This window comes from Carcharodon carcharias, chromosome 5, assembly GCF_017639515.1.
Source record: "Carcharodon carcharias isolate sCarCar2 chromosome 5, sCarCar2.pri, whole genome shotgun sequence".
In the NCBI taxonomy this organism is placed as follows: Eukaryota; Metazoa; Chordata; class Chondrichthyes; order Lamniformes; family Lamnidae; genus Carcharodon; species Carcharodon carcharias.
In genome coordinates, this window is record NC_054471.1 from 103,433,112 (window position 1) to 103,443,032 (window position 9,921).

The window sequence follows — 9,921 nt, forward strand, 5'->3', positions numbered from 1 at the left end:
GCCCGTCTTTTACCAGGACCTGATCAAAGTCTGGAAAGTGGTCGCCTCGCGACGCAGCTCTCCCCCGTCAGGAGTAGCGGCTATCGTCAGAGAGCCGCTGCTCAGGAATCCGCCCCTCCGTCCTTTTCAGTGGTTGGCGGAGAGGAGGGCTGTGGCCGCAGGGGTGACCAGGATCGGGGACGTGCTGGGTGGCGGAGGACTGGGCTGGATGCTCCCGCAGGAGTTGGCGCGACGCGCGTCTGTGAGTGTCCAGGTCGCAGCCGATGCCATCCAAGACCTGAGAACGGTCGTGCTCGGACCCGACGTTATTTTGGGTCTTGAGGTGGCCCAGGTGCGCGGTGGTCTTCCGTCTGAGCGTTCCCCTGTTCGGACGGAATTCCACATTGGCCCCAAGCCCCGAACCCTCCCTCGGGTGCTGGTGCCCCGCAATATGAGCCGCCTCGGGGACATGCCCTCTGTGCCTTTTGGCACAGCAAAGAGGGGCTTTTTGTATGGACTGCTGCTGCACACCTTCCATTTTCTCGCCCTTGTCCGTCGACCGGACACGCCCTGGCGTGCCTTGTTGCCGTCCGGCGGCGGAGGCCCTCGATGGGAGGCCCTCTACGGAGGTGTCCTCCCCCTTTCTATCGGGGACCTGGGTTGGAGGGTGTTGCATGCGGCATTCCCTTATAATAAGAGGATGCATAGGTTCACGGACTCTCAGGACACATGCCCTTTTTGCGGTCTTGTGGAGTCCGTGGACCATGTATACATAGGGTGTTGTAGGCTGCACTCCCTTTTTAGTTATTTGAAAAACCTTTTATTGATGTTTTGTTTGCACTTCAGCCCCACGCTCCTGATCTATGGGCACCCGGTGCGGAAGGGGGTCGGGAAGGAGGAGGACCTCCTCGTGAACCTGCTCCTGGGCCTGGCCAAGTTGGCCATTAACAGGTCCAGGCAGCGGGCGATCGACGGGGGAGTCCCGCCCGATTGTTTGTCCCTCTTCCGCGGCTACGTTCGCTGCCGGATGTCCCTGGAGAAGGAGCACGCGGTGTCTGCTGGCACTCTCGAGGCCTTCCGTGCTCGGTGGGCACCGCGGGGACTGGGGTGTTTTGTTGACCCCTTTAATCACATTTTGATTTAAAGTTTGTAAGTTTCCTTTAAACTTTGTTCTTGGTTTTACAGCTGACCTGAATTAGGGGCTGTGCCTGATTTATCCCAATTTTGTTGATTTGGTTTTCATTTAAAAGATTATCAAGAGTTCAAATCTCACAATGGCAAACTATGAAACAATATAACTTCATCTGATAACAGATGGAAACGTGTTTGTACTCAAAAGAGTTAAAGTGCCTTCTTAGCGCAGTAGGCAGCGCGTCAGTCTCATAAGCTGAAGGTCCTGAATTCAATCCTCAGAGAGGGCAAGGTGCTTTATACATTGAGGGTGTTGCATGCAGCAGTCCCTTATAATAAGAGGATGCATTGGTTCACGGACTCTCAGGACACGTGCCCTTTTTGCGGTCTTGTGGAGTCCGTGGACCATGTATACATAGGGTGTTGTAGGCTGCACTCCCTTTTTAGTTATTTGAAAAACCTTTTATTGATGTTTTGTTTGCACTTCAGCCCCACGCTCCTGATCTATGGGCACCCGGTGCGGAAGGGGGTCGGGAAGGAGGAGGACCTCCTCGTGAACCTGCTCCTGGGCCTGGCCAAGTTGGCCATTAACAGGTCCAGGCAGCGGGCGATCGACGGGGGAGTCCCGCCCGATTGTTTGTCCCTCTTCCGCGGCTACGTTCGCTGCCGGATGTCCCTGGAGAAGGAGCACGCGGTGTCTGCTGGCACTCTCGAGGCCTTCCGTGCTCGGTGGGCACCGTGGGGACTGGGGTGTTTTGTTGACTCCTTTAATCACATTTTGATTTAACGTTTGTAAGTTTCCTTTGAACTTTGTTCTTGGTTTTACAGCTGACCTGAATTAGGGGCTGTGTCTGATTTATCCCAATTTTGTTGATTTGGTTTTCATTTAAAAGATTATCAAGGGTTCAAATCTCACAATGGCAAACTATGAAACAATGTAACTTCATCTGAAACAGATGGAAATGGGTTTGCACTCGAAAGAGTTACATCTTCTTAACCTTCCTAAACCTGCCACTACATCTTGGTGTTCCCTGGACATCCACAGTGGAGGTAGAGGCAGCTTGCTGACTGCTACACCCTGTCTGTGATGACTTTGATGGGCGTCCTCTGAAAGGCTGAGAGTTGGTGGGCCCAGCCTGCTTTCAGGGTTCTGCTGTGTGGCAGTGGCACCCTCCTCAGCCTGTGGAGCTGGAGTCACAGGAAGAGAGGATTGGATCAGCCGGTCACTCCCAGAGTCACCTGGGTGGATGACTCCGGAGTGTGCACCTGCTGATCCTCCTCCCTTTGGGTGCCCAAGTGCCCCTGGCTGACTCTGTAAGTGGATGGGGTAGCTGGAAAAAGATCAAGCTGCCCAGCACCCCTCTCATGTTCACACTGTTGGAGGCCAACTATGGCATCAGCAATGGAATTCAGCCCTCGCAGCAGTACTGGAACGATGTGCTGGACCAAGGTCTCCATTGCAGTCACCATCCTGCCAATGTTAACCTCGGTGCATTGGCATGCCAGCACTATCACCTCAGCCTGAAGGCCTATAGTCTCCGCCATCGTGCCTTGCAATCTGAGGAGTGTAGCGGACATCCCTTCCTGATGTTCCAGAGCTTGCCTTTGCAGCTGCAGCAACTGTGTCATGACCAAGTCCAGAGGCTCGTCATCTGACTTGGACTCAGCAATGTTCTGGCCTCCAGCAGTCCTCCGAGTGCCGGGGACCTGGGAAGTCCCTGCCTCTGCCTGCTGTAGATCAGTCAGTACGATGTGCTCACCAGATTGTGATCCCGGGGCTACTCTAAAGCTAGGTCCCACCGAGGTGTGTGTCTCTGCGTTGGTGGAGGGTGTGGGTGACCGCTGTGATGGGACTTCAGGGAGGGTGCCTCCAGATTTCTCTTCACAGGTTTCTTCAGGGCTTGATTGGCTGATTGGAGGCCCTGAGTCATGGACTCTGTCGGCTGTTTCCCAGATGTGCCTGCAGAAGCAAGGAGAAATAATTAGTGTATGGCAGTGGCCTGTGAAACAGGACACATCACTCACAGCATGGTTGTCTGATGGATGTTGTACTGCTGGATCCTCACTTGAAAGAGCAGCACTGACCTCACCATCAGCACAGGCACGGTCCAGATCCTCGCCGGCCAGCTGGGTGGCTCTGTTTTCAAAGTCCGTGAGGATCTTGATTTCAGGTATTCCTCCACCGGTCTGCAATCTCTCCCTGTTGTTGTATGTGTGTCAGCTTGTCCTGCATAAATAGAGATGGAGAGATTTTAAGCAGGACATCTGCCAGGCCAGATGATAAGGATTCCTGGCCTCTGTGAGTGGTGAGTGGTCTCATGTACTGGATGAGGACAATGACGGTGAGTGTGAGAGAATGAATGGTGATGTCCCTTGAACTGGCAGTGAGTGAGGGCACTGTGGATGTGTGATGGGTTTGTGAGTGTGTGAATTGAAAGTGATCAGAAGGGTGACTTATCCTGGCAGAACGAAGGAGACCATTCATCCTCTTGCGGCACTGGGTGGCTGACCTCTTTTGAAGGGCATTGGTGCTGACCACCGCTGCCACCACCTCCCAAGCCTGTTTGGTTACACCACTTCCCATCCTGCAGCCAGAGCAGTGTTAGAGAACATCCTGGTGGGACTCCATGGCACCCAGAAGGCGTTCCAGTGGCACATCGCTTAACCTGGGAGCTACAGTCTTCTTGCCTTTCATGGACACCTTCCCTGCAGCAGCTATGGGCTGAAAGCACTGAGAACTGGTGCGCATGGCTGGACTTTAAATATGGCGCCTGGCGTGATGAAGTGGAGTCTTATTTACACTCTCTTCATCTCTATTTATACTGCACCCCTTCCCCCCGAAATGCCTTACCCCCTTGCAACTCCTTCCCCCACCCATTCCTCCCATCTCCCTGGACTCCACCCCCCCACCACTTAGTCCCTCCCCATTCCTGACTCCTTCCTCCACCCTTACCTCTTCTGCCAGCCTTATCCCCTCCCCTTCCCAACTCCTTCCTCCAGCCTTACCTCTTCCTCCAGCCTCACTTCTCCCTCCACTCTTCTCACTCCTTCCTCCCCCTGGACTCCCTCCTGTGCTAATTAAGGTTTTATGTAATGTGTAGTATACCTTTAAGAAGGATGTTATAAAGGAAGATCACGTGGTCTATAGTGACCAAAAGAAGATTAGTCTGTAGTTAGTAGACAGAAGTATGGAGATAGGATTTGATGTGTAAACACAGAAGTGTAGCTGCTGAATACTTCTGTAAATAAACAGAATGTGTTCCACCTAAGACATGTCTGCTGAACAACTCCATCTATAGTATCAACTCGGCCACCCCACACCAGGCATGCAACTGAGATTCACAAGCCCCAACAAACTGGCGACAAGGAAAAGCCAGGATAAAGCGGAAATACAACGAACTGGCGTCAAGAGTAAAATCAGTTAACGGAAGAAATCAAGGGAAACAAAATCGGGCTGTACCTCGCACGGTAATTGTAAGTAGAATTTCCATGCAAATCATTGAAACGATCCCCTCTCAGAATATCGCAATTCGGAAGAATTAATCCTTTCAATCCAGCCATGGACGATTGGTCTCATTACATTGAATGCCTCGCATTTTTTTTCCAAGCGGACAACATTATAGGACAAGAGAAGAGGTGAGCGATCCTTTTATCTACATGGGGGAATGAAGCCTACAGCTTGATTCAAAGTTTGACGGCACACAGTGCCCCAGATTCGAAAAGTTTTGATGAATTAGTGGACCTCATGAAGGGTCATTATCAGCCAAATCCCTTGGTAATGATGCAAAGGATCAAGTTCAACTTTTTTTTGTTCATTCACAGGACATGGGCTTCACTGGCTGGGCCAGCATTTATTGCCCAACCATGCTTATTGCTTCTGACCTGCTCTTGGAGCCGCAGTATTTATATGGCTAGTCCAGTTCAGTATCTGGCCAATGATAACCCCCAGGATGTTAATAGTGGCAGATTCAGTGATGGTAATGCCACTGAATGTCAAGGGGCGATGGTTAGATTCTCTCTTGTTGGAGATGGTCATTGTCTGACACTTGTGTGGCGCAAATGTTACTTGCCAATTGTCAGCCCAAGCCTGGATATTGTCCAGGTCTTACTGCATTTGGACATGGCTTCAGTATCTGAGGAGTTGTGAATGGTGCTGAACATTGTGCAATCATCAGCAAACCTCCCCACTTCTGACCCTATGATGGAGGGAAGGTCGTTGGCCATGGAAAGCACAGGAAGGGATTCAAAAGCCATACAGGGAGTGCAAAATAGCATCATCCTCCACATTAAACAGGAAGCCCGAGCCAAAAAGGGTGCGAAAATGCAAGACTCTGCCAAGAAGTGGGAAACAACTCTCACTAACAGGCAAATAAAAATAAATGACTTAGCAGCAAAAATAAGGAATAATAGCAACAGAGGTAGAAATAAGCAGTCTAGTAATGATGACTATTTTTAAATGATCAAATGTTTTTATTGTCTTCAAAATGGAGACATAATGAGACAGTGCAAGGAAAGAATGAGGCAGACTTTCAAACAAAAGCAAAAAGCCAGTGAGATCTACAATGTAAAAGAGCCTAAAATAACAAATTCAGGTATTTACTGGTTATTTAATTTGAAGGTTGGAAAAACAGAACCAATATATGTAACAGTGAGAGTGAATGGTAGACCGGTTAGAATGGAAGTGGACACAGGAGCTTCCACTACAGTGATTGGTGAACACACCTTCAGATATCTGAATTATGATGAACATAAATTAAATTTGTAAGAAACTGATGCCAAATTAAAAACTTGCACGGGAGAAGACATTCAAGTCAAAGGCATAAGCAGAGTAACTGTCCATTATGGAAGCCAATCGGTAAAGCTACTAGTGTGGCATTGAGAGGCAGAGGACCAAGACTCCTAGGGTGAACTTGACTAAGGGAAATCAACTTTGAGTGGCCACTGAGATTCCAAAAGGAAGGTGGAAGCATTCCTGTTTTGGAAAAGGATTATTTAAGGATTTAACACCCTGAAGAAAAGCACGCTATCTAAGTCAGAACGTGGTAGAACAGCAAAAGGAACTCAAAGAGACCATACTTAATGGCAGAGTTTGAGACGAGGTGGGCAATCTTCACAGGGAAGAAGAAAACCTGTTGAAAGACCTTCACACATTACAAGATACCTCTGGAAAAGTATGAAGAGAAACAGAAAGAATTCAGCACTTCTCTGAACAAACTGAAGAATGAGTTGGCAGAGAAGACACAACAATATTCAATTTTCCAAGAGGTAGTAAACAAATACAAAATGGAGATGAAAGAGCTGAAGAATCTGCTACATGAAGCCAAAGAGGCTTTGGAGGCAAAAGTCGCAGAATTTTCTAAGAAGCAGACAGATGATGAAATTTTGTGAGACCCAACCACTGAGTTCATTTAAGTCGAGCTTACATCTGAGAGTAGTCTGGCCAGTATGGAAGTCGAAAAAAAGGTCGAGAATAAAGTCAGTGTTAAAAAGAAGAAAGCCCATCGAAAGAAGAGACAGAAACACAGATAAGGCACTGATCCTGGCAGCATATGAATATGTTTTTGTATATTGGCCTGGAAATCAAATTGCAAACATCGATGCACTTAGTCATTTGGCTTTACAAGAAAATGATGAGGATGTCCCAGTTCCACAAGAACTTGTTTTATTGTTAAGTTTCTTAGATTCCTCACCAGTATGCGCTAGACAAATCAGAGCCTGGGCAAGTCAGGACCCAGTCCTACCTTAAGTATGAGAACAAGTGCGTCATGGTTAGTCACAAGAGCAGTTATCTGACAAAATGAAACCAGACTCCAACAGAAGACATGAAATACCCAGCCAGGATGGCATATTATTATGGGGAGCATGAGTGATAGTTCCTCTAAAGGGAAGAGAGAGACTGTTAATTGAGCTATACAGTGCAATTCCAGGAATTTCCCAAATGAAAACCATAGCACACAGCCATCTATAGCGGCCTGGGATGGATGGTGAAATAGAGAGCTTAGTGCAGAATTATGTGCAAGGTCAGCAAGTGCAAAAGTTACCTTCAACAGCTCTGTTACACTCTTGTAAGTGGTCAGGAAGACCATGGGTACAATTACACATTGACTATGTGGGAACTTTTATGGGAACAATGTTTCTGCTCATTGTTGATGCCCACTCAAAATGGATGGACGTAGATGGGGTGAAGTCACCAATGTCTTCTGCTATAATAGAGAAGCTACATCAAAGTTTTGCCATTAATGGACCACCAGAAGTAATCATTTCTGATTATGGCACAGTATCTACGAGTGCTGAGTTTCAACAGTTTAACGGCCTCAACGGTGTCACTTATGTCAAAACTTCACCGTACCACTTATCCTCAAATGGATTGGCTGAAAGGCAGTTCAAACATTCAAGGCAGGCATGAAAATGTTAATTGGAGATTCCTTAGCAATCAAGCTAGCACGCTTTCTTTTTCCTTATAGGACCATCCCTCACACAACAAGAGTCATACCTGCAGAGGGATTGATGAGACACCATCTCAGGACGAGGTTGAGATTAAAAATGCTGAATTTAGGGGGAAAGGTGGAAAGAAGTCAGTGAAGTCAGAAAACTAGACATTACTGGCATAGTCGTGACCGTAGTTTACCGTGGGAGAGATGGTTTACGTGAAGAACTTCGGAGAAGGACCAAAGTGTTTACCAGGTGAGATGAGTGAAGTGACTGGACCTCTATATTGCCAAATGAAGGTGGAAGGCCAAGTCATACGTAGGTATGTGGATCATCTGAGGAAGTGAGCAACTATATACCAAGAAATAGTTCCACAACTGTTCACGAACGCATTAACTTTTCCTTTTGAGAGAATTCAACCCAGTACAGATGTGTCTGATGTGTCTGTTGTACCTGCAAGAGTTGAAGAAACAGATTTGCAGATGCCTGAAGAACCTGATGTTCAGAAAACTCCAGAAAAGTAGGCTCCTGACAAAGCAGCTGAAGCTGTAGAGCTGAGACATTCTATACGCATAAGGAAACCCCCTGAAAGACTGAATTTGTAAATTACTTATCTGTGTGAATAATTTGCTATTTTGAGAAATTGCTGAGTACCTTTGTAAATAAACAGAATGTGTTCCATCTAAGAAGTGCCTGCTGATCAATTCTATTTATAGTTCCAATTCGGCCATCCCACAACAAGTATGCAACTAGAATCCACAAGATCCAACACTTCTCCTCTCTGTACCCCTTCCTCCCCCCAGACATTCTCTCCTCTCCACACCCCTCCTCCGCTGGACACATTCCCCTTTCAGCACTCCTTCCTTTGTGCCTTCCACTTACCTCCCAAATTACATCTTCTCCACAGTTACCCCCTCCTCCCACATTTTCCCTCCCTCCCCCAGCCTCCCCCCAACATCTTAACTCCCCCGGCTCCCAACCTCTCCCCATCATGACACTTTCATTTCCCCACACAACTTCACCCCATTCTAACACTTTCGTTCTCCCCCTCCCAGCACCACCCCATCTTGATACATTCATTCCCCCCTTCCTGACCTCAGGCTGCCCCCCCCACCCGACACCTCTTCCTCTCCCAGCCGATCCTAGCCCTTCATCTCCCACCTCCTCGACCATCATCCATTGTGAGCACCAACAGTGACTTTCCGCCTTCCGTGAACTGCTTCACAGCAGAGCCATGTCCATGAGAATCCAGCCAGCATGCCATGGATGTTCCTCCAGTGTGCAGTTGCTGTCGGGCTCCAGCATCTTCTGCTCTTCTGATGTCCGCGATGTGACCAAGGCCCTGATGATAAGTCCTGACTTTTGAACAGTTGTCAAGGCGTGTTCTGCACCGGCATGCTTTCCCACCGACATGGGCAGACGATCCAATGGGGGTGGGGGACAATTCCAGCAGGCAGGCCTAATAATGATACGCTGATATATTATAATGAGGTTCCCGATGCCCGATGGCGGAGAATACGGCCCACCATCAGCGGGCTGAGTGGACGATCGCAAAATGGTTTTGCGCAGTCGAGAAGCCGATTGCGCCATATTGTCTCCTCACACCACCAAACATGCCCGACATCGGCGAGCACGGAAAACCTCGGCCGAGAGCCCCATCTATAAACTTCTATTCTTATTGAATATTCAATTATTGTGGGGAAAATATTTTAAACAGAGTAATTAGTAACAGTGGTGTTCAATAAAGAATTGTCCTTTTACCTCTTGTTCTCATTTCATGTTTGACATAACAAGTTTCTGCATTCTAAAAAGGTCAGCTACGTAGAACAAGGTTTATCCTTTAATAAATAACCCCACAGAGATTTACACAGCTTATGTTGTGACATTTCACTTGAGTTCGATGTCTAATAAACTTGATGAAGTACTGCTAAGAGTGGTCACAGCTAAAGTCAGCTTTCTTTGATAAAAACCAACTATGTTCAGAATCATAAGCAAAAGCTGGAAATCTGAAATAAAAACAGAAATGTTGGAAAAACCCAGTTGTTCTGACCATAGGCCACCAACCTGAAACATTAGCAGTGCAACTGTCAGTGATTTTTCACGGCCCATCCAACATTATGTTTGGCGGACGGGCTAACGACAAGCGGCCTTTACATTTTTGATGAAACCTCATCCAAGGGCGGGATGAAATCTCAGTTAGAAAATATGAAGAAATATCTGAGGACAGCATTTTTTTGAGATATGATTTCAGGTGCTTGATTATGCTGCATGGACATTTTTTGCAGCTTTTTTGTGATTTATTTTATTATTTGGGGGTCTGCAGCTCCCTGAGGCAGCTGTCTGCCCCCACCCTGGCATCACTGAACTTTTCAGCACTGTCTG

General features: G+C 47.6%; 1 non-coding gene across 1 annotated transcript; it reads left to right on the plus strand.

Annotated features, from left to right (window-relative positions):
* Window positions 1–1,327: 1,327 nt before the first annotated feature.
* trnam-cau lies at window positions 1,328–1,400 on the plus strand. Its single transcript has one exon. It is a non-coding gene; the product is annotated as a tRNA-Met (tRNA).
* Window positions 1,401–9,921: the final 8,521 nt, after the last annotated feature.